The 25,819-nt window shown below is 46.3% G+C and overlaps 1 long non-coding RNA gene across 1 annotated transcript in view; it reads right to left on the minus strand.

The window, feature by feature from the left end:
• The window catches only part of LOC142072377 (uncharacterized), a 35,635-nt gene extending 24,971 nt beyond the window's left edge, over positions 1-10,664 (minus strand). Inside the window, exon 1 of the long non-coding RNA XR_012668776.1 lies at positions 10,558-10,664. This is a non-coding gene — a long non-coding RNA (uncharacterized LOC142072377). The remainder of the gene's footprint in view (positions 1-10,557) is intronic.
• Positions 10,665-25,819: the final 15,155 nt, after the last annotated feature.

Here is a 25,819-nt window from a genome sequence, read left to right on the forward strand (position 1 = left end):
TTGTGTGTGAAGCAGACATGACACACATTGCTATTGCAACGTGACCAAACACATACAGTAACAGCTTAATTAATAGGGAAAACAATATAAAAATGCATATGAAAACCTATGCAATATTTTTATCTAGTGTTTTAGATTTTCCTAGGATGTCCCTAGCTGAGACCTCAAATGCAGGTTTCAAGTCAAAGGGAATAGTTTTGTCTGAGCGACAAACCAGTGAAAAATAGAGTTTATAAAGGAAGCAGCAATAGAAAGGAAGAATAGATTTTCACTTAAGACACTAGACTGGACTCAAGACACCAGGATTCAATTCCCAGCCCCGGGTAGCCTCAGGCAAGTCAATCTCTCTGCACCTGAGTTCCCCATATAGAAAATGTCTATTTAGATCACAAGCAATTCAGGGCAGGGTCTGTCTCTTACTATCAGCAGCCCCTAGTACAATAGGCCCTGATCTGGAGTGGGGCCTACCTGAAGTTACTACTAGAATACAAATAATCACAGTTAATGACTGCATTGCAAGTACCATGGTTGCATTAATTGTTGCCAGTGGGATTCCTCTGCAGATTTGGTTGAGTTTGTTTCTGGTGTTGCACAAGAGGTGCAAACAATGGACACGTTCTCCTGAGAGATGGTTTTGGGATTAAATTGCCGTAGCTCGTATCTGCTGCATTACCCGTGTTTGTCACTCATGGAATTCCCCGACCCCCCTAACTCACATTAACCTGTGAAACTGAGTTTATATCCAACTGCTCTACTGTGTTGTCATTGAAGCTAGAACTCAGCACTGCAGGGAATTATATCATTGTACAGTAAATCAGCCTCCAGACTATGTCCTCCAAACACGCTTTGAAGGAAAACACACAGAGCTGAAAGTGGGCCGGTACAGGCCAGCACGGCATAGTGGTAAGAAGTGACAGCCCGTACAGGCCCGTACACAGCCCACGTTAAAGCGATGCCATCGCTGCCCCTTTGCCCCCCCCCCCCCCCCCGGGGGCTGCCGATGGGAGGGGGATGGGGGCAAAAGGAGCAGCTGCCCTGAGGCCTGGCGATTTAAAAGGGCCCGGGGCTCCTGGCCACCACTGCTGCAGCAGCGGCCGGAGTCCCAGGCCCTTTAAATCACCGCTGGTGCCCTGGGCGGTGCGGGCTGGGCAGTGCTGAAGAGCTGGCTGGGGAGGCTGACCCCCCAGCCCCACCCCTTCCACCCGAGGCCGGGCCTCCATATCGGTAAGACTTTTAAGTTACTTTCACCCCTGAAAACACATCATAAATACACGGCAGTTTGGTGGCAGAGACCATAGACAAGAAAGAGCTTGGGAAATGAAGTGACTCAGCAATCCTGAGACTCTGAATATGAACAAAACAAGGCAGTTAATTAGTGTGGCAGAATTATATTCAGGCTTTCTACCTTCTCATACATCTGTGGAGCCCTTGGCCTTAGCTAAGATCTTCCAACTGGCTAATCAGTGCAGATTTCCTGGAAAATGCTAAACTCAAAGCTTTACCTTTAATCGGAATATATCTAAATATAGGTCTGACTGTCATGACAAACCCAAAGGACACGCACCTCCACTCTAACTTTAACTTTTTCAATTATTGCAAGTTCTTCAAGACACGTAGATCAATAAGGTAGCAGTTGATTTGCGGCTTGTTTAATCTTTTTTCTACAAGGCTTGCAAAAAAGTTTCTATTTTATTGTGGGGTTTTTTGTCTTGTTTTGATAGTCAGAAAATGTTGATTATAGGGGATGAGTGAGGCATTGCTGTGCTAAGCAACATCATCAATGTAACCCCCTTTCCTATTTTTTTTCCCAAAATTATTCCAACTCTTGCCCTTTGGACTGTATATTTTTGTATCCCTGGCATGTCTCTATTTCAGCTGAATATTAATGCTCGCTTATTCAGGTTGTTTATTATGTTAACCCCAGCCTATGATTCTCTTTTTTTAAATATGTAGAACTCCTAACTCATTTTTAGCTGCAGAATGAAGAATCTTTTGAATAAAATAATGCCATCTCTGACTTTGGACATTATTTTTCTTCCACATTTGTGACTTCTGTCTTCTTCCTCCTTCAAGACCACATTATAATGATTGTATAATTTATTCTAACCAATCACCCGGCTTAACCATGATCTACCACATGAAATGCAGCTGAAAGAACACATGCCACTAAAAGTGGCCAAGATCCTCCCTCTCGGGCCACAAGTAAATCATTAGATACCATCAATAATGCTGTTTCTCAGCAGTGATATGTTCCAAAACCTGGCTGGAGTTTTCCAAACAGATCAGAATGAGCAATTGGTGATGATATTTTCCAATAATTTTGATTAAAAAATATCACAGCGTGGATGGTACAGCAAAATCTGAACTGGCTATTAAGGCTTCTTTACCTACTTAGGGTATTGCACACAAATGTGTGTGTTCCCCACCCTCTTTGTAACTAAAGCTTTACACACACACACAAGACATGCAGGCAGTCAGGGAGTCGGAAGGGTGAATGTGGAGATTCATGCCTCCAACTTTCAGTTGCATCCATAAAAAAGAAGGCAGGAGTGACACAGAGGCCCATTGGTGGTTTACTACTCTGGATCAGCAATTCTTGTCAGGCCTGACATACTCGCTACACCTAATGCACACTTCTCATAAGCTGTATCTACAAGATAAGGTGACGTAAGGCATCATATACAAACTGGAAACACGCTGCTCCCGAAAATCGTGTGGTGTTGTGACAGTCTCTACCCCTGTATTCACCCCTCGCACACAGAATATGAACAAAACAAGGCAGTTAACACAGAAAAAAATAATGATCAGGAAGTAAAATAGGTCCCTCCAGAAAACAGGTCCCTTGGGAGATTTCCATTCTGGTCCCTCAGCTGCCATCACAACACACAGCTACACTTCTGGAGCGGGACAAGCCCAGACCTGGCTTAAAATGGCTGGCAGGCTGGATCCGGCCCATAGGCCATAGTTTTCCCACCCCCACTCCAACTTTGGATCGCCATAGGACAGCCCCTGGCCACTCAGACTTGTTTGATGCATACCTAGACAGATTGCATTATCTCTAATGTTTTGAATCAGATCATATTATCCATTCAATTAGTGTAATTTATGAATCAATTTCACCAATTAGTTTTGAGATCTGCCGCTTTTATTAGCTGAACTGTTGCCTGTAGAAAATCAAAGCCAGAACCCCATGCATGCAGCCTCTGGACCTTTGCTGGGAACTGCAAACTGTGTCTGTAGAGTGGGTAGAACAGAGGAGTGGGAGTCAGCATTCCTGAGTACAAGTCCTGGATCTGCTGTTAATTTGATGCAAGCTGGGGGTGGGGAGACAAGTGGATGGAATGGTTATTTTGAGCCCCCTCTGGATCCTACAGAGAAGCAATTGGATGAAGAGGACCAAGAAAAATAATCCTAAAATTTATCAGAATGCACCTGTAGCCCTCTGGTGAAGGGAGGCCAGGAGCCCCAGATCCCTGCCTTGATTTGCAGCATTGTCCCTTGAAAATGTACTTAACACTTTGGCAGATCCACGCACAAACCACTGGGCTCCATTCCTCCCGCAGCAGGTGCATCTGGTGACAGCAGGCATAGTTCTCTCTCCCCAGCATTCGGCACGCTCATTCTCATAGGGCTGTGTGGTGAACTCTGAGGGCCTAGTCTCCTCCTCACTATATCCAATGGGGAAAAGACTCTTCATGTGGATCTTCATCCTCCCTCCCAGACTCAGCCTCTTCTGTAGGACCACCCCACCCCAGAGCCAGCAGAGGTCAGGGATATTTAGCTCAGGAAGAGGTATACATCAATCCCGCCAGTGACCAAAGGAAAAGTGGGTGGGGAGTTAATGCAGCCTATAGCTGTGTGGACTATTCCACAGCTCCCTGGGGAACCCCATTTGCAGAGAGGGAAGTACGGTGGTATGCCTCGAGGCAGCTGCAGTTGAGTAACCGCCCCAGCAGCACGGTGACAATGAAGAAACCCTGCCAGGCATCTGGGGAAGTGGTGGAGGGCCCTAGGGTGTCTGCATGGCTTCTCCTGGCTTCCTTAAGATTCTGGGGCATCTGCAGGGGGCAGGGAAGGTGGGTAGAACTGCTGCCCATTCTTTGGGGGTGAACCTTCCAGAACGTCTGATTTGAGGAAAATCCCCTGGGGAAATCTGGCAGAGGTCTGCTCCTCCCAAAATCTCCTGCTATGAATGGTTGGCACAAGCTGATTTACCAGAGTAATGGAATGATGTAACATTAAGGGTATGAGGCGAGAATGTCTAACCTCCAACCTCCAGGAAGCCAAAGTCCTCACATCGCAGCACCTGCCTCTTCTGAAGCTTCTCACAGCTGGTACCAGCCCCCAAGAAAGAACACGCGGCTAGGCAGCGGAATGGACAGTGTTTCTCAATCCACACCCACCTGTACCCAGCTACTGCAGGTGGGGAAGACTCATTATTCTTGAACTCCATAATCACAAGAACCTCATCCCTCCCTTCCCCTATTTTTCTGACCAAGTCTTGGAGCTGATGGAGAGTGTAAGCTACATAAGTATTACCAAATGCTCCAACAGGAAAACAAATGTTTGGGCAGTGCTTTTCCCCCCATCTCAGAGAAGAATATGCTTTCGCTTCCCTTGCTTTCTTAGGAACGGTAGCCTGCTCTTGCAACCCACACGCAGAAAATTAAAGTTCCAGAAGTATGTCAAAGAACTTCCGTAGTTATATTGAGTCAAAAGGTTTTAATGTCAGACATTTCACTAGCATTAAGCTTCTTAATCTTAATCTTAATCATTTCTTCACTTGATGTCAATTGGTAACATTACTTGCCTGAAAAGAAATAATTTCATGCATGACCGTGCCAATTAAATCTAATCTTTTTGCTCAACTGGCCAGAAACCTGGAAAATACTTACATGTATAAACAAAATAATTGCAACTTGAAGCAGAATGTCTCTCAAAATAGAGAAAGAAGGGATGGGGTTTTCAGAGGGAGAAGGGGAAAAGGTAGCAAAACTTGAACTATTGCTCTTATTTGCTTTCAACAGGGGCTCAGTCCAGAGCCCAGTGGAATCAATGGGAGACTTTCCTTTGACTTCACTGGACGTTAGATCAGAGTCCAGCCTACTGCCTTAGTCAGTTAGGTAGGTCTACACTGCAACGAGACACCCACGACTGGCCAGCTGACTTTGCCTGCAGCTAGAGGGCTGTTTAATTGCAGTGTCAATGCTCAGGCTGGAGTCTGAGCTCTGGGACCCACCGACATTGCGGGGTCCAGCCCGAGCCCAAATGTCTACACTGCCGTTGACCAACCCCTTAGCTTGACCCGAGTCAGCGGGCACGGCCCAGCCGCAGGTGTCTTATTGCAGTGTACACACATCCTTCGTGGCACTGGGTCTACAACTGGCTCATCCAAATGCATCTTCTGCTAGCCCAGGTCTGGACCCACAGTTCTTGCCAGGATTATGCCCTTTGCTGGTCTCTTAATAATTACTTCACAGATCCCTTTTAGCATTTTAAGCAACTCTATTGCCAGTATGATTTTTTTTTTAAATCAGTCCCATTCCATTGCACCAGGCTCTTCAGGGCTCTGATTATCTTTTCCTGGGGGAGCAGTCCCCAGGTTCCCCCCACGGTCAGCCCAAATTAATGTCCTCCCATTTGGGGATAATCATAGTATTTCAGAGTTCATACCACTGTCTTTCCTGGGTCACCTTCTCTCCTGCTGCACTTTACCCACCCCCACGAGGGACTCTCAGCTGGTTCAGGTTCATGTCAGTGCCCTCCCCAGGCCTCCCTTCACCCTGAAGGCCTCTCAGACAGCTTTTCAGCCCAAAGCCTTTCTCCAGGCTCCCTTTCCAGCCCACTCGGGGCTGCCAAGCTGGAACTTCCCTTTCCTCTCTGCAAGTCCCTGCTGACTCTCAAAGCCAGGTGTCACCCTGCCCCCATCAGGCCATCAACTGGCTTCCCCTGCTTGCTCATTAGGGACACTACACCTACTCCATTTAGAGGGGCCTGCCACCCTGTGACAGTCTACTGGAAGGCCAATAGTTCAAGATGATTCTGGGCTTTGGGACCAGATCCTCCAAAGTACCCTCCAAACATCAATGGACAGTAAGGATCCTAAATACCTTTGAAGATCTGGGCCTTGTTTCCCACTTTTCTGAATATTAACCTAAATTATTCATGATAAATTCTTGAAATTTCCTCCTCCTCCCCCCACCCCAGCAATAATTATCAAGAGTGTTTCTTAGGTTATTCCAGAATGGAAAGCAAGGGAAGGAGCATTTTGCTGGAAATAAAAGGGAGCTAGAAAGAGCAAGAATTCATTTTTATTTTTGCTTTAACGTTTTCATTATAAATGTTTCAATGGGTGCCCCGCACAGTAATGGGAGATGAAGAACGTAGCCCTCGAGAGGTAGTAGTCATATTGCTACAGGAAGGAAATTGCCGAGATTCTGAAGGTACAATGCAAAGATTCAGAGTACGGTGCCTCAACCTCAGGAGAGTGACTCACACTTACCCAGCACCTTCCATTCGGAGGGTCCTACAGCGCTTTGCAAATGCTATATACAGAGACCATTTTATCCACAATTAAACACACAACTACCTCTAGTGTGAAACAGCAGCAGCTTAGCAGTGCGGGGGACGGGGCTGGGGGAGGGGAAGCATTAAGCCTGGGAACGTCTTATGCAACTTTTATACAATAGCTACAGATTGTTAATCATAGAGAAATTTAGGGAAGCTGAAAATAATTACCTACATTTTTGGAATTTTGGTCATGACACTGGGCTAAATATAAATATAATCTGCCCCTGTCAATTCTTCTGGTGTTTTCAACTGAGTACCTTATTAACAGATAACCATTTTGCTGGAGCATTGGAGAAATAGCAAATCAGAAGCGAGACATCTGCTTAGTTGTCAGCACTAGTTCCTGTCGCACCTGGGTCTTTTCAAGTCCTGAAAAGGCTCCACCCTGCTTAGCTTGCAAGTTCAGTTCCAGCTTGGGTTGGCATAGCTGGGCCATCTCCCACAAACTGACCGAAAGCTGAAGGAGAACGTGGAATGAAAAAGGCAGCACTAGAGAAGCAAAATGGTCTACGCTCTCAACACTATGTTGGGATCTGTGTATGAAATAAGTAATTTCCTGTCATGCAGGCTAGGAGCCCACCTGCAGGTGTAACACATTTAGGGTTGTTGGGATGAAATGTAGTAGATTGGTTAACATACTGTACTTCATAGAATCATAGAATTGTAGGACTGGAAGGGACCTTGAGAGATCATCTAGTCCAGTCCCCTGCACTCATGGCAGGACTAAGTATTATCTAGACCATCCCTGACAGGTGTTTGGAGATTTTTAAGAGCAGGTTAGACAATGATGGAGATTCCACAACCTCCCTAGGCAATTTATTCCAGTGCTTAACCACTCTGACAATTAGGAAGTTTTTCCTAATGTCCAACCTAAACTGCCCTGGCTGCAATTTAAGCCCATTGCTTCTTGTCCTATCCTCAGAGGTTAAGAAGAACAATTGTTCTCCCTCCTCCTTGAAACAAAATTTTATGTACTTGAAAACTGTTATCATGTCCCCTTTCAGTCTTCCCTTTTCCAGACTAAATAAACCCACTTTTTTTCAATCTTCCCTCATAGGTCATGTTGACTAGACCTTTAATAATTTTTGTTCTTCTCTGGACTCTCTCCAATTTGTCCACATCCTTCCTGAAATGTGGCGCCCAGAATTGGACACAATACTTGAGTTGAGGTCATATAAACGTGGAGTAGAGCGGAAGAATTACTTCTCATGTCTTGCTTACAACACTCATGCTAATACATCCCAGAATGATGCTTGCTTTTTTTGCAAAAGCGTTACACTGTAGACTCATATTTAGTCTGTGATCCACTATGACCCCCAGATCCCTTTCCGCAGTACTCCTTCGTAGGCAGTCATTTCCCATTTTGTATGTGCGCAATTGATTGTTCCTTCCTAAATGAAGTACTTTGCATTTGATAGGTTTCAGAGTAGCAGCCATGTTAGTCTGTATCCACAAAAAGAACAGGAGTACTTGTGGCACCCTAGAGACTAACAAATTTATTAGAGCATAAGCTTTCGTGAGCTACAGCCCACTTCATCGGATGCATAGAATGGAACATATAGTAAGATATATATATACATACAGATAAGTTGGAAGTTACCGTACAAACTGTGAGAGGCTAATTAGTCATTACACATATTGAATCTATTTCCTTAACTTAAGTATCCTCACACCTTCTTGTCAACTGTCTAAATGGGCCATCTTGATTATCGCTACAAAAGTTTTTTTCTCCTGCTGATAATAGCTCATCTTAACTAATTAGCCTCTCAGCGTTTGTATGGTAACGTCCAACCCCCCTCCCTCTCCCTCTCAGATATATCTATATCTATCTATATGTTCCATTCTATGCATCCGATGAAGTGAGCTGTAGCTCACAAAAGCTTATGCTCAAATAAATTGGTTAGTCTAAGGTGCCACAAGTTCTCCTTTTCTTTTTGCAAATACAGACTAACACGGCTGTTACTCTGAAACAAGTACTCCTGTTCTTCTTACTTTGCATTTGTCCTTATTGAATTTCATCCTGTTTACTTCAGACCATTTTTCCAGTTTGTCCAGATAATTTTGAATTTTAATCCTGTTCTCCAAAGCACTTGCAACCCCTCCCAACTTGGTATCATCCACAAACTTTCAGTGTACTCTCATTATCTAAATCACTGATGAAGATATTGAACAGAACTGGACCCAGAACTGATCCCTGCAGGACCCCACTCGATATGCCCTTCCAGCATGACTGTGAACCACTGATCACTACTCTCAGGGAATGGTTTTCCAACCAATTCTGCACCCACCTTATAGTAGCTCCATCTAGGTTGTGTTCCCTAGTTGGTTTAGGAGGAGGTCATGCGAGACAGCACCAAAAGCCTTACTTGGCAATAAAATACTGGTCCTGTTTCTCAGAGGTGCAAGGTACCCTCAGATCCCACGGATTTTCAGGTGGAATGGTGGGCGCTCTGCAAATGACAGGCCAATGCTGAGCGGCTCGTCCATTTCAGCTTTGTGCACTATGCTAAACAGCAGAGGCTAAATCAACCAGCGCAACCTAATGCTGTGATGTTTTCCCACCAGCACTTCTGGGGAGGCAAAGGACAGATTCAAAGAGAACACTGATCTGGAAACTGCTTAAATACTAACCAACCTGGCATATTTGAGCCTGAGAGCCAGGGGCAGCCGTGGAGGTGAAATAATTTATTGGAATTGGAAGCTACCCTCCTGGATGATGATCCACAGAAACACAGAGAGCTGCCCAGAGCCTGCCTCCACAGCGGGGACAGGAGGACGGTGAAGAAATTTGGCAGCATGTGACCTCCAGAAGAAGAAAGGGGAGCGTCCATGTACGAGCAATGCAGATACAGGTAAGCAACCGTTTTCATGTTCTCTCCACAGGTACCATTGCGGAGAGTGGACTAGATGATACATCTGAGGGAAGGGAACAGAAGGAGACTCCGCCGATTGGAAGGCATGAGATGCACGGTCCTAGGGTTGGGGGTTCCATGACCACCGCTCCCAAGAGAAGGAGGCGGGTGGTGGTGGTCGGGGACTCTCTCCTCAGGGGGACTGAGTCATCTATCTGCCGCCCCGACCAGGAAAACCAAGAAGTCTGCTGCTTGCCAGGAGCTAGGATTCACGATGTGATGAAGAGACTGCCGAGACTCATCAAACCCTCAGATCGCTACTCCTTCCTGCTTCTCCACGTGGGCACCAACGATACTGCCAAGAATGACCTTGAGCGGATCACTGCAGACTATGTGGCTTTGGGAAGAAGGATAAAGGAGTTTGAGGCACAAGTGGTGTTCTCATCCATCCTCCCCGTGGAAGGAAAAGGCCCGGGTAGAGACCGTCGAATCGTGGAAATCAACGAATGGCTATGCAGGTGGTGTCAGAGAGAAGGCTTTGGATTCTTTGACCATGGGATGGTGTTCCAAGAAGGAGTGCTAGGCAGAGACGGGCTCCACCTAACGAAGAGAAGGAAGAGCATCTTGGCGAGCAGGCTGGCTAACCTAGGGCTTTAAACTAGGTTCACTGGGGGAAGGAGACCAAAGCCCTGAGGTAAGTGGGGACTTGGGATACTGGGAGGAAGCATGAGCAGGAGAGTGTGAGAGGGGAGAGCTCCTGCCTCATACTGAGAAAGAGGGACGATCAGCGAGTTATCTCACATGCCTATACACAAATGCAAGAAGCCTGGGAAACAAGCAGGGAGAACTGGAAGTCCTGGCACAGTCAAGGAATTATGATGTGATTGGAATAACAGAGACTTGGTGGGATTGTTACTCGGGGTTCTTTCAACCCAAAGCTCTTGGTAACTTTTACTCTGTGCGAGGTGGTGTAAGGAAATAAATCAGGGGAGACTTGGCCGTCCGACCAATAGATGTCTGGCACAAACAAGACAACACAAGCGTGCTTTCACTTAAAGCTAAACTTTACTTAGTCTCAAGCACTAACACACATCCACAAAAGGTTAGTAAAACACCCCCAGCCCTTGATAGTTACCAAAGCTGAGTGTGGCTCTCGAGTGGCACAGTGGCAGGCTTCCGGTGGCCAAATCTTCCGACTGCCATTGGGGACTGCAAGATGTATCCAGAGGGAGAGTCCAAAAAGAGTCCAACTACATCAAACTTTCCCCCCCTTATTTATACATTAGTAATAGAATGACATGTCCCTTAAAGAAAACTTGTTAAGTAAGCAGTTTCAATAGTCAAGCAAGAGGTTCCTTCGGATTATCAATTAACCAGGTGTGGGTTTTTCCAGAGTTTGCAGCCTTGAGGCCCCAATAGACATTCCTGAGGCACATCCGGCTCTTCGAAAATGCATGTATCAGCCACTTCAACACAATTCTTATCAGGAAGGACAAGGGGTCAAGCTGCCTTTTCTGTGGCACCCAAAACTCCCCCACCCCACCCCACTCCTGCCTTGGTCAAACTGAGAGTGCTGAATGGCCAATTTACAGCCTGCTGAATTGGCTAATTTACAGCCTGCTGAATTGGCTAATTTTAGCAATAAGCCATAGTAGTTTCAAGCACTTTACTGGTTTGCCAAAGTCTCCCCATACAGGATAACTCACATAACTGGAGTACTGTCGTGGATGGATATAAACTGTTCAGGAAGGACAGGCAGGGCAGAAAAGGTGGGGGAGTTGCATTGTATGTAAAGGAGCAGTATGACTGCTCAGAGCTCCGATCAGAAACTGCACAAAAACCTGGGCTAATGAGAGTCTCGGGATTAAGTTTAGAAGTGTGAGCAACAAGGGTGATGTCGTGGTGGAAGTCTGCTATAGACCACCGGACCAGGGGGATGAGGTGGACGAGACTTTCTTCTTGCAAGTAACAGAAGTTACTAGATCGCATGCCCTGGTTCTCCTGGGAGACTTCAATCACCCTGATATCTGCTGGGAGAGCAATACAGTGGTGCACACACAATCCAGGAAGTTTTTGGAAAGTGTAGGGGACAATTTCCTGGTGCAAGTGCTGGAGGAACCAACTAGGGGCAGAGCTCTTCTTGACCTGCTGCTCACAAACCGTGAAGAATTAGTAGGGGAAGCAAAAGTGGATGGGAACCTGGGAGGCAGTGACCATGAGATGGTCGAGTTCAGTATCCTGACACAGAGAAGAAAGGAGAGCACCAAAATATGGACCCTGGACTTCAGAAAATCAGACTTTGACTCCCTCAGGGAACTGATGGGCAGGATCCCCTGGGAGAATAACATGAGGGGGAAAGGAGTCCAGGAGAGCTGGCTGTATTTTAAAGAATCCTTATTGAGATTACAGGGACAAACCATCCCGATGTGTAGAAAGAATAGTAAATATGGCAGGTGACCACCTTGGCTTAACAGTGAAATCCTTGATGATCTTAAACACAGAAAAGAAGCTTACAAGAAGTGAAAGACTGGACAAATGACCAGGGAAGAGTATAAAAATATTGCTCAGGAACGCAGGAGTGAAATCAGGAAGGGCAAATCACGCCTGGAGTTGCAGCTAGCAAGAGATTATAAGAGTAACAAGAAGGGTTTCTTCAGGTATGTTAGCAACAAGAAGAATGTCACGGAAAGTGTGGGCCCCTTACTGAATGAGGGAGGCAACCTAGTGACAGAGGATGTGGAAAAAGCTAATCTACTCAGTGCTTTTTTTGCCTCTGTCTTCATGAACAAGGTCATCTCCCAGACTGCTGCAGTGGGCAGCACAGCATGGGAAGGAGGTGACCAGCCCTCTGTAGAGAAAGAAGTGGTTTGGGACTATTTAGAAAAGCTGGATGAGCACAAGTCCATGGGGCCGGATGCGCTGCATCCGAGAGTGCTAAAGGAGTTGGTGGATGTGATTGCAGAGCCATTGGCCATTATCTTTGAAAACTCATGGTGATCTGGGGAGGTCCCGGATGACTGGAAAAAGGCTAATGTAGTGCCCATCTTTAAAAAAGGGAAGAAGGAGGATCCTGGGAACTACAGGCCAATGAGCCTCACCTCAGTCCCTGGAAAAATCATGGAGCAGGTCCTCAAGGAATCAATTCTGAAGCACTTACACGAGAGGAAAGTGATCAGGAACAGTCAGCATGGATTCACCAAGGGCAAGTCATGCCTGACTAATCTAATTGCCTTCTATGACGAGATAACTGGCTCTGTGGATGAGGGGAAAGCAGTGGACGTGTTATTCCTTGACTTTAGCAAAGCTTTTGACACGGTCTCCCACAGTATTCTTGCCAGCAAGTTAAAGAAGTATGGGCTGGATGAATGGACGATACGGTGGATAGAAAGCTGGCTAGATTGTCGGGCTCAATGGGTAGTGATCAATGGCTTGATGTCTAGTTGGCAGCCGGTATCAAGCAGAGTACTCCAAGGGTCAGTCCTGGGACCGGTTTTGTTCAATATCTTCATTAATGATCTGGAGGATGGTGTGGATTGCACCCTCAGCAAGTTTGCAGATGACACTAAACTGGGAGGAGAGGTAGATATGTTGGAGGGTAGGGATAGGATACAGAGGGCCCTAGACAAATTAGAGGATTGGGCCAAAAGAAATCTGCTGAGGTTCAGCAAGGACAAGTGCAGAGTCCTGCACTTAGGACGGAAGAACCCAATGCACCACTACAGACTAGGGACCGAATGGCTAGGCAGCAGTTCTGCAGAAAAGGACCTAGGGGTTACAGTGGACGAGAAGTTGGATATGAGTCAACAGTGTGCCCTTGTTGCCAAGAAGGCCAATGGCATTTTAGGATGTATAAGTAGGGGCATTGCCAGCAGATCGAGGGACGTGATTGTTCCCCTCTATTCAACATTGGTGAGGCCTCATCTGGAGTACTGTGTCCAGTTTTGGGCCCCACACTACAAGAAGGATGTGGATAAATTGGAGGGAGTCCAGCGGAGGGCAACAAAAATGATTAGGGGACTGGAACACATGAGTTATGAGGAGAGGCTGAGGGAACTGGGATTGTTTAGTCTGCAAAAGAGAAGAATGAGTTGGGATTTGATAGTAGCCTCCAACTACCTGAAAGGGGGTTCCAGAGGATGGAGCTCGGCTGTTCTCAGTGGTAGCAGATGACAGAACAAGGAGTAATGGTCTCAAGTTGCAGTGGGGGAGGTTTAGGTTGGATATTAGGAAAAACTTGTTCACGAGGAGGGTGGTGAAGCACTGGAATGCGTTACCTAGAGAGGTGGTGGAATCTCCTTCCTTAGAGGTTTTTAAGGTCAGGCTTGACAAAGCCCTGGCTGGGATGATTTAATTGGGGATCGGTCCTGCTTTGAGCAGGGGGTTGCACTAGGTGACCTCCTGAGGTCCCTTCCAGCCCTGAGAGTCTCTGAGTAATTGATTTGTCGTGGAGTCAGGTGCCGCTCAGCATGAACGAGAGCAGCTGAATACCGTGCACAGGCAGTGGAATGCTAAAGAAGTCAAAATGCAGGTCTCATGGGAGAATTCAGGGGTTACTCTTGCAATATTTTTAATGTGGTTTCCAAAAAAGTTTTTAAATGCATTCAAATTGCACACAGATGAATGACACATCAGCATACGTATGGTTGTGCAGGACAATAAGAGCGACATATATACATGGTTAGACAGCAATTACAGGCGAAGCCCAGTGCAAGGGGCGATCAGGAACCCAGGTGTAGCAGATCGCTGACTCACTGACATGGCACCTCCTGCTGGTTGTCCAGGAATTAGCTCAATTCCAGCCCTCCGAGCGCCTCCTGCTGGCCGGTGTCTCTCCTGCCTCAGGCCCAATGTCCTTCCCAGACCCTGGTGCCTTTTGCTTTGGGGTTCTGCCAACAGCAGTATCCCCACACTCTGGGTCTCCCCTCCCAGGGCAACCCCAACCCCCTATACTCACCTTGTGTCAGTGGCTACTGCCAGTCGTCATCTAGCCCCTGTTCTCTGGGGAAACTGCAGTCTGTAATGGTCCCCCATTATTGGCAAAGGAGTTGGACCTGCTACCTTTCCTGGCAGCCCCAGTACCTCCCCTGGCCTTTAGCCAGGCCTCAGCCTGGGGACTCACCTGGCCCAAGCTCCCCAGCTCTGCCTGCCCTTCCCCAGCACTCCTCTGCTTGAGGTACCCTGTGCTCCCAGGCAGCTAGGCCCTTCTCACTCCCAGGCTAGAGTGAGACTCTGCCCCTGCCTAGCTCCCAGCCCTTTTATCAGGGCCAGCTGGACCCTAATTGGGTGTGGCCACAACTGCAGCTGCTGCCTACCCAATCAGCCTCCCTCAGCTGCTTTCAGCCCCGTCCCTTTCCCAGGGCAGGCTTTTAACTCTTTCTGAGCCGGAGCGGGGTGACCCACTAAGAGGCAGAGAAAATCCAGAGACATAATTTCTTCCCTGCTTCCACCTTGCTCCTGGAGTTAGCAGTTAACAGGTGGCCTAATCCATCTTTCAGTAAATTGCTGGCCACCACGCATGTGCATAGTTTTGAAAAAAATGTATGCACCCTAAGTGGATGCATAGTTTTACTTTCAGTTCAGTCAATTTTCAGGTCACCTGGATTGGCCATATCTGCATATCTCATACCTAAAACATAGGAAGAATGGAAGACCAGACCACATCTAGATCTCGAAAGCAGGTAGCCAACAGGGAAAAGATCAAGTAGGAATCCTCAACTCAGCAGCATTCAAAAATTGAGAGTCAGGCCCCCAAAATCAGCAGATTGGCTTAAAAATAATGAGATTTTAAAAACAATACTTTGTAGGTTCTTATTATTTCTCTTTGGTTTTTCAGCCTTTAGGATTCACATTTCCCAACTTTTCTCCATAACCACAAGGGCAAGAAACTTACTTTGATTTGTATAGAAAAGCTGAGATTCTACCATAACCACAAGACTCCAGGAGCTAAAGCTTTAAGGTCCTATCCCAATTTATCACAATAAAATCAAGAGAATTGGTAACACTAACACAAATAGATAATTCAATCAGAAATAATTGGAATAGTCCTGAATATTATATTGTTGAATTCTAATTTCAATTGTTACTATTAATTATTTGTATTATGGTAGTACCTAGAAGTCACATTCCTGGACCACGCCCCCATTGTTTTAGGTGCTAAACAAACACAGAACAAAAAAAAAAAAAGACAGCTCGTGTTCCGAAGAGCTGATAATCGAACAACAGGTTAGTTTTTAGCTACACTTGCTATAGTGCTTATTTTTCTCACCCTCTCATTGTCTGCAGGTGAACACCAAGGTATTCGACTGAGACGAGACCTATTTCTGAGCCAGCCTCTGATTTAGTCCGTTAAAATACCTTTGGCCAGGCTCTTATTTTCAGGTTGGTCAGTACTGGGAAAGCACTGTCACCATGTTGATCTAAATAATAACGACTGAGTAGACTCGATGTTTTACATCCAGTGCCCCAATTGTATTCTTACAAACACAAGTTCCGCAACGTTCCTTTTAAGCTCAACAAAGAAGAGTGTCTGTTTTGTTTCTGCACATTTCTCTGTTACCACTTGGGTTTTCATTTGTACTTATGGAAAGAACACAACGTGTAAAGGGAGGTCGGGAAGAGGTTTCTTAGCTTGGTTAAGGTTGTTCATTTCAGCATATATAACACCTATTTTGTTACAAAAGAAAATCACGATGACGCGTTTCAAAGAGACTTGCAGAAGCCTCTAGCTATTTCTGCCATGTCTAGTGCATTGCAGCTGATCCAGAGATCAAAGAATCGACTCCTTTCTTGATTGCAATGTCTTAATTAATTATAATAAAAATGCCCTCCTCTTCAAAGGAAGTCTGTCCACTTGAAAAGGCGGAATTACAATCTTGGCAGATTTTCCCTCCAAACCAATTTGGATTCACTTCATAGGTTACCACAGACTCAGATAAAACAATTGTACTTTTTAACTTCTGGCAGAAGACATCTTTCAATGGAAATTTCTTCTGCAAACATTTTACTCTGACAGCTTTATTAGTCTATGAATAGGAACTTGAGAGTGGATTTATTATATTGATAGGTTTTAAGATATTTTATGAGTGGAACCTGCTGAAAGCAATTCCCAGAGTCAGTCACAATATCCATTAGTTTACAGATATGCTGAAGGTAACTTTAGCTTTCACTCCACTTTAGATCAGTGGTTTGCTACCTGCATAAAATACTGCTCCATGCAAAAAGCTAGCGTCACTGCAAAGTCAAATTCAAGAAAGCCTCAAAAGCCAGGAAATGGAGGACCGAGGCAGAAAGCACAAATGTAACCTTAACTCTGCCCCTTCCCCTTATGTATCTGAACCATGGTCTTTCTGTAGATCATTATAAATTGCTTAGCAATTAACACAGCACATGATGCACACTGGAGGGCTGATTTACCAATGCATTACTCCTATTTGAGCTGCTGTAACCCCACTGATTTCAAGGAGAAGCCTTCACTTCTGCTGTGTATACACTGGAGTTAAACAAGAGCATGCCACAGGGGTCGTGTTCCCTGCCTTCACCCACACTCGACCCCTTAAACTAGCCGCAGAGCCTGAGCAATGGCAAGCCACCTGCGAGCAAGTTGTACTGGTTTTGTTCCTCACCTTTTAGAGGTTCTGGGGCTTCTCCGGTCTTGTTACTGTTTGCAGGGGATCAGCTCTTTAATTATATCATTGAAGAATTATATATTAATTGGATCAGAAAAAAAGAGTTGGAAAAACATCATCACCCAGATGGTAGGGTACTAACTGGAGAGGTGGCAGATCCATGTTTCAAATCCCTTCTCCTCGGGGGGTGGAGTGGGGTGGGATTTGAACTGGGGGTCTCCCACATTCTGAGGGAGTACCCTAGCCACTGGGCTAAAAGTTATGAGGGAGGGCCTCCTTCTCTCAGCCATTTTGTTTCAGGCCCCACAGAACCTGGCTGGCCGAATGCCAATCTTCCGCCTATCTGCGGATTGCAAGCAGAGACAGGCATCTCCCGGCAAGGCAGACTTCGGGCTTATCTCTGTTGGGGGGCAGGGCTTCTGACTTATCCCTCTGGTTGGCATCAGCCATTGGCTAGTGCAGGCGGCTCTCCGCCTAGCATGCTGGCTTTGTCAATTGTATGCTCAGGCGTCTCTTTCTCCCCATCGCTTGTACAGGCAGCCTAGACGCCTAACTCGGGCATTGTGGGTTACAGGGTTGAGTGTGTGCCTCAACGTTAGGGGCTGCAACCCTAAACATCACAACACCCAGACTCCTTTGTGGACCTGGGCCCTGCTGGCTCTACAAGGTGGGGAGGATCCAGGGAGAGAGTGGCAGCAATGCTGAGAGCGAGGGCAGAGAAAACGGTGGGTGTGGCTCCTGGAAGCAGTTCGGATCACTGGGAAATGTCCTGAGCTCCTACACTTTGGATGAAGAAGGACATCTCCCGCAAGGCTCATCTTGTGTCACCTGGTGCTTTGTGACAAAAACAAAAACAACTCCCCGACACACCCACACAAATTAAAAAAACCCAACAACTTTGCCATCAGCCAAAGATCCTTCACACTAAAACATTCTCACCTTCTGGCTTTTCATTCTGCTGCTCTTTAAAATTAGGGGATCTTAACTATCACCTCCCGCCCCCCGACCTCCCCAGAAAACTTATTCCTCATGCAGAATCTCTACCACTCTCCAGGAGCCAACCTCCATCTGCTTTTTACCTAGAGCTCTCCTGTCTGCTTAGGTGTTTCCTACAAAAGACTCTTTGCTTCTTTATTGAGCTGCTGTAACTGGCCACTCCACAGGTGCTTTTACTGCAGCGTGTGGCAAGCTGCCCCCGGGTAGGGCTCGAGGGTGGTTTTAAGACACAGCCCATGGTACAGAGCATTGGGGGGGGGGAATCCACCTGGGCAGTTGCACTGGTGGGAGCCCAGTCTGAGACATCTCTTCTGTGGGTGCAGCATGCTCCCCGTAAAATGGCCATGGCGCCACCTATTCCCCCTCCCCCTTTCTGGTGAGTTCCTCCAGGTATGGCGGAGGAGTGATTTGGCAGCAGTCCCTGTGTCCTGTTGAATACACAGGCTGTGCAAAAGGCAGGCAGTGGACAAGAAAGATGACCCTTTGTTCCCTCTGCGTAGCACCACTATGTGACAAGCGCACCCAGTAATTCCTTCGGCATCCTTAACACACTACAGAGGTGAGGTGGCTGCAGGACCTCTGAGCTCTTAAATTGTGCTGCAGAAAGATGTTTACAACCTAGAAACCAAACTCCATTGGCAATCACCTGTTGCGTCAGAATGATCGCTGCACTGGCATGGTCAGCTCCAGCAGCCTGGCTTTCCCCCATAACTCAGACGCAGAAAAATTATTTCGACAGGAATTTGTATGAGCCCCTTTTGTATTTGCTGCAGAGTGTGACTATTTCCTTTGATATACTAATAATTTCCTCGTGGGTAACACTGTAAATAAGCGTGTTTGGTTAGGTGTTCTGGCTTTTCCATGCATATTTATTATAAATTAAGTGCTAAAATCCATTGCATTAGCTCAGGAATGGATTTAAAGAGCAGGAAAATGCAAGTTAGCTTTTGTTTTATGGGTTATAGTTTTTATAATATACTTTCTTCAAGGAAGAATGAGCATGCTTCCCACATTGACATAACTCTTTGAAAGCTAATATTTTTACTAGCGTTCACACACTGCTGTAAATTAATTTAAAATACCTTTTAAGGACGTAATGAACACAATGAGCAAGGAAATGGAGAGGAAAAGATGTGGTGAGGAAATCAAATGAAAATAACCAGAGCTGATCACACCGGTTAGATTTAAAACTTTATATTAGACTGAACTTTAAGAATGCAAAAACAAAAAAACACAACAAAAAAAAAACAAAAGAAGTGAGAGATCAAGAGAGCCTAGTGAGCAAACCCCTCTTCTTCCTAGTCCTCTTGTTAAAAGCTTATAGGCCGGGGGGAAGCAAATAGAATTGGTAAATATTGTATTAGTAACTCCTGGAGGATGGTCTTGTGTGGGACATCTAGATTTAATTCCCAACTCTTCCACAGAGTCCTTGGGTGACCTCAGACAGGTCACTTCATCTCTCTCTAAAATGGGGATATTAATCTAGTCTTTGTCTATTGAGATTGTAAAGTCATTGGGCCAGAAATTGTTTCTTATTAGGCATGTGAACAGAGCCTAGCCTCGAGGGACCTTAGGCTTGACAGGGTCCTCTAGGTGCTGCTGCAATGAAAACCAACCATCTCCCTGGACTGAGAGATGTGTTGGGCGGGTTAGTTTGTCCTCTTTTCCCCTCGCTACTTCTGACTGTGCAGCTTACTTCTGCTCACTTCCATCTGGGAGGTGGGCGGCAGGACCTTTTCGCAGCATGCAGACTTCCCCACACCTTCTCCTGGCCTCTATCATCTCAGACACGGATTGGGACAAGGAGCTGTGCGTGGTGCTGCTCCTGCACAGCATTTGGACCAATGCAGCTAGTGCCGAAAGCGGCTGTCCACTTGCTATGCCGTGTCCCACCCCAAGAGTGGATGGCTCCTGTGCTCGGCGCCGGGCACGGACTGACAACTGAGTCCCAAGTGGATTTTGATGTTTCCTTAAGGGGCTTGGTTTCCTGCTACCCACAAGGCCAGATGTGCCAGGAGGAACCATCGTGATCATCTAGTCTGACCTCCTGCATAATACAGGCCACAGGAGTTCCCTGATCTAATTTCTGTCTGCACTAGATCTCTTGGGAAAACATCCAATCTAGATTTAAATATTTTAGTGGGTGGGTTCTTATAGACTATAATTAAATCACCCCTCAACCTTCCCTTTCTTAGCTGAATAGGTTGAGCTCCTTGAATCTATCACTATAAGGTATTTTTTCCAATCGTTTAGGACAAACTGCAGATCTGCATCCATTCCCCCAGGCTTTTGCAGAAGCGAGTGTAGAAGGCTGGAAGGGACAAAGAACTGGGGCTCAGACACCTTATTATCTTCTAGGTGTCTGCAAATTGATTGCTTAATTATTTGCTCCATTATCTTTCAAGTACTGAAGTTAAGCTCACAGATCTGTAATTCTCCAGCTTATCCTTATTCCCCTTTTTATAGATTGGCACCTTATTTGCCCTTTTCCAGTCTTCTGGAATCTCTCCCGTCTTCCATGACTTTTCAAAGATAATCGCTAATGGCTCAGATATCTCCTCAGTCGGCTCCTTGAGTATTCTAGGATGTATTTTATCACACCCTGGTGACTTGAAGACTTCTAACTTGTCTAAGTCATTTTTAACTTGCTCTTTCCCTATTTTAGCTTCTGATCCTACCTTATATTCATGACTGCAAGCAAATAGCCATGGGCACTTATGTAATTCCGCTAAAGAGTTATTTTATTGCACAAGCCAAATCCAGTAGAGAATATTCTTTCTGTTTGCCAGGAAAAGAGTTTTAATGGGAAAAAGAATCATAAAACCAACTGGCTGAAAGGTTCAAAATATTCACTTTTCTCACAAACTCGTCCAGAACCTAATTTCATTGAGTTTGCATCTGCTATATATTTGTGTCTAGTAATTGGAAAGGTGTTTAAGCAGATGAATATCAACAAGAGATGGGCAAAGTTTTAAGGTTCACAGCTTTGAGTGAAGAAAAGCACTTGGCTGAAAGTATTTGGGTGTTTATTTATTGTAGGTCTATAAAACTTGGCTGGAAATCTTGCAAGAAGAGATTTTTTTTCTTTAGCCCACCAGTTCAATACAGGTGACATTTGTTTTTCACAGATTCATATGTGTTAGGGCCAGAAAGGTCCATTGGTCCATTGTGGTCATCTAGTATAACCTCCTGTATAACACAGGCCAGCAAATTTAATCCAGTAATACCTAGATTAAGCTCATAATTTCTGTTTGCAGAATATGTAAAAGGTGCTTACTTCAGCAAAGCCAGATGGTACATTTTTAAATTCCTCCCTATAAAAAAGTCTTCAGATTAATAAAGGGTCCAAAAAGTGGAATAACAAGTATGGTCTTCATTTTCTATGTTTGTACAGCACATCGCACAATGGGGGTTGATGGTAATACAAGTGATAAACAATCGTATTTCATGGATTCATATGGGCAATGATAGCTGAACTGCAAGTACCTCAGCTACTTCTAGAGCATATCGATAGTCATCAAGGGTTCAGCTCTGGAAAGCACTTAATCATAGAATCATAGAATATCACAGTTGGAAGGGACCTCAGGAGGTCATCTAGTCCAACCCCCTGCTCAAAGCAGGACCAATCCCCAATTAAATCATCCCAGCCAGGGCTTTGTCAAGCCTGACCTTAAAAACTTCTAAGGAAGGAGATTCTACCACCTCCCTAGGTAACGCATTCCAGTGTTTCATCACCCTCCTAGTGAAAAAGTTTTTCCTAATATCCAACCTAAACCTCCCCCACTGCAACTTGAGACCATTACTCCTTGTCCTGTCCTCTTCTACCACTGAGAATAGTCTAGAACCATCCTCTCTGGAACTACCTCTCAGGTAGTTGAAAGCAGCTATCAAATCCCCTCTCATTCTTCTCTTCTGCAGACTAAACAATCCTAGTTCCCTCAGCCTCTCCTCATAAGTCATGTGTTCTAGACCCCTAATCATTTTTGTTGCCCTTCGCTGGACTCTCTCCAATTTATCCACATCCTTCTTGAAGTGTGGGGCCCAAAACTGGACACAGTACTCCAGATGAGGCCTCACCAATGTCGAATAGAGGGGAACGATCACGTCCCTCGATCTGCTGGCAATGCCCCTACTTATACATCCCAAAATGCCATTGGCCTTCTTGGCAACAAGGGCACACTGCTGACTCATATCCAGCTTCTCGTCCACTGTCACCCCTAGGTCCTTTTCCGCAGAACTGCTGCCTAGCCATTCGGTCCCTAGTCTGTAGCGGTGCATTGGGTTCTTCCGTCCTAAGTGCAGGACCCTGCACTTATCCTTATTGAACCTCATCAGATTTCTTTTGGCCCAATCCTCCAATTTGTCTAGGTCCCTCTGTATCCTATCCCTGCCCTCCAGTGTATCTACCACTCCTCCTAGTTTAGTATCATCCGCAAATTTGCTGAGAGTGCAATCCACACCATCCTCCAGATCATTTATGAGGATATTGAACAAAACCGGCCCCAGGACCGACCCCTGGGGCACTCCACTTGATACCGGCTGCCAACTAGACATGGAGCCATTGATCACTACCATGACTCTGGCCCATTGACTTCAATAGAACTTAAGCACATGCATTACACACTCAGATACCTAGAATTTCAGGGCAGAAGGGACCATTAGATCATCTAGTCTGGCCTCCTGCGTATCACAGGCCAGCTGACTTGGGCTCATGGTGAGAGGCTGTTTAACTGTGGTGCTGATGTTTGGGCTTGGTCTGTAGCCCAGGATCTAAGACCCCACAAGGTGGTAGGGTCCCTGAGCTTGGGCTGCAGCCTGAGCCCAAATGTCTACAGCACCATTAAACAGCCTGAGCCCTGTGAGCCTGAGTCAGCTGGCATGGGCCAGCTGCGAGTATCTAATTGCAGTGTAGACATACCCTAAGTTTCACACACTTCCCTCTGTATTGATTTGTGTTTGACCAAAGCATCTTCCAGAAAGGGATCAGATTTGAAGCCATTAAGAGATGGAGACTCCATTGTTCCCCTCGGTAGTTTGTTCCAATGCTTAATCATCCTCATTGTTAAAAATCTGTGCCTAAATTCTAATTTTAAATTATCTGGCTTCAGCTTCCAACTAGTTCTTATTCTGCCTGTCTCTAGTAAATTGAAGAGCCCTCCCAAAGCCGGTATTTTCCTCCTGGGGAGGTACCGATGCACTAAAATGAAGTCACCCCTTAGTTGTCTTTCTGGCAAGGCTAAACAGATTTAGCTTTTAAGTCTCTCACTGTGAGGCATTTTCTTCAGCCCTCAACTTGTTTTTGTGTCTCTTTCCTGCACCCACTCCAATTTTCCAACATCATTGTAAAAATAAAGGACACCAGAAGGGTGTGCAGTTTTTCATGGTCAGTCTCACCCTGGCCTGGGAAGTGGGTGAAGGGTATGTCTACACTGCAATTAGAAGTAAAATCATCTCCTTTCTCCGGCTTACTTCTATCCTGTTTATACCTCCTAGGATCCCATTATCCCCTCTTGCCCTAGCATTGCCTGGGAGCTCTGGTTCGGTTGCTTGGTCACTATGACCCCTAACTCCTTTTCTGAGTCACGGCTTTCTGGGATACAGTCCGCCATTCTGTAGGCTTGGCCTGCAGTCCTTGTTCCTAAATGTATAACTTTGCATTTGGCTGTGTTAAAACACATTTGGTTTCAATGGGCCCAGCTTTCCAAGTGATCCACATCGCTCCATCTGGTGGCCCTGTCCACCCTCATTATTTGCCGCTCCACCAATCTTTGTGTCAGCTGGGGATGGGCAGCACTCACTGGCAGTGTGTCCCAGTCATTAGGGTTCTCTGACTCTACCATCCTTCCTCTAATGACTCTCACTGGCCCCTGTCGCATCCTGTGGTGTTGACCCAACTCTCCGCTCAGTTCACCGATTAGCCGTATCCCTCTCCAGGGTAATGGTATCCCAAGGAATATATCGGGTGCCATGCCTTCCCCAAGGGGGGAAAGGAGGACCTTCAGTCTGTTTAGGTGTCCAGTCCTAGCCACAGAGTTTGCAAAGCCTTTATCCTCTCTGGGTTTCCCCCAGGGGGAGACTGGAAGAGAGGGGTTTTGTGCCCTCCTTAACAAGGGTTGCTGATAGTGGAAGCCTGGCTCTCCCACTCCAGTGGACTCCAGCTCAGGGCTGTGTGAGAAGCAAAAATGTCCAACACCTGGGAGTGCCTTATGGGTGTCTCCTTGGGGTCCTTTTTTCCAGCTACTGCCCCCTCAAAGTCCTACAGTCTGTCACTGTTGCAAAGAAAAGGAGAATAACTGAATCTTCAGCCCCTCTGGACTGAGCAGGCCAGCTCTTGCTGCCAGGAAAAGGTTTCTATAACATCCTTCTTCAGCAGCTTTCAGGGCCGGGCCGGGCCCGGCCGGGCCGGGTCGGGTCGGGTCGGGTCCTTCCTTACCCTACCTTCCCCCCCACCCCCTGCATCCGTCTGGCTCCCTTTTAAGATCCACCTTCAGCTGGAGCATGCTCTGCAGGTGGGGCTGAGCGGGGTCACCTGGGCCCAGCATTGCTCTTTAACCCCTTCACTTCTGGTGAGGGGTTTCTACACCCCGGCACACAGCCACAAATTTAATCAGCCATGATTTTTATATTTCCTGATCATTAATGAAAATGTTGACAAGCATTGGGCATAGTACTGATCAATTCAGAACCCCACTAGAAGCATCCTGTAGCAGGTTGGTTACCCCGCTCCAGTTAGAAAGGGGTTAAATGCAGCCAAGGGAGGCTGGTTGGGGAGTCAGACACAGGTGTGGTTGCACCCACTGAGGCCCAGCTGGCCCTGATAAAAGGGCAGGCTGGGAGAGTGAGAGAAGAGACTCTTGCTCCAGCTGAGGAGCAGAGAGGACTAGGCTACCTGGGAGAGCAAGCAGGGTACCTGAGGCAGAGCTGAGGAGCTCTGGCCTGCTGAGTCCCCAGATTGAGGCCTTGCTAAAGGCCAGAGGAGGTCCTAGAAAGCCATCAGGTGCAAACCCCCTTGCCGATTATGAGTGGCCACTGCAGTTTGCCCCTGAGGTAAGGGGATAGATGAGGACTGGCAGTGGGTCACTGAGGTGAGATGGGCTTAGGGGATTGGGGTTCCCCAAGGGAGGGGAGACCCAGAGTGTGGGAGCACTGCTGTGGGGCAGCACCCCAAGGTAAGGGGCACCAGGGTCCAGGAGGAACATGGGGCCGGAAGTGCTATAAGTGGTGGAGATCAAGGAGGAAGCAGGCATTGGTAGGAAGACACTGGCCAGCAGGAGGCGCTCAGAGGCTGAAACTGAGTTCATTCCCGGATGACCGGCAGGAGGTGCTGCGGCAGTGAGTGCCTGCCATGCTGCACATCCCCATTGGATAGTGATTCCTACTGACAACTACTCTGAGATTTGTCAGCTGTCCAGTGCTTACTTCAGTGTAATGTGCTTTATTGATATAGTGTTGGTTTTTTAATTAGACTATCATGGGGTACCTAGTCAAATGCTTACAAAAGTCCAACTACATTACATCTACATAGTTATCTTTATCAACCAAACTGGTTATCTCCTCAAAGAATGAAAACTGGTTTGTTTGACAAGACCAATTTTTCACAAAACCATGCTGACAGCCATTGTATTCCTTATTCTTTATTAATTGAATCCCATATCAACTTTCATTACTATGCATGGGATTGATGTCCGGCTAACCAGCATGTAGTTACCTGGGTTAACCCAACTGAATATCAGCAAAATATTAGCATACTTCCAGTCTTCTGAATTTTCCCTGGTA

The sequence above is a fragment of the Caretta caretta genome, chromosome 6, assembly GCF_965140235.1.
Source record: "Caretta caretta isolate rCarCar2 chromosome 6, rCarCar1.hap1, whole genome shotgun sequence".
In the NCBI taxonomy this organism is placed as follows: domain Eukaryota; kingdom Metazoa; phylum Chordata; order Testudines; family Cheloniidae; genus Caretta; species Caretta caretta.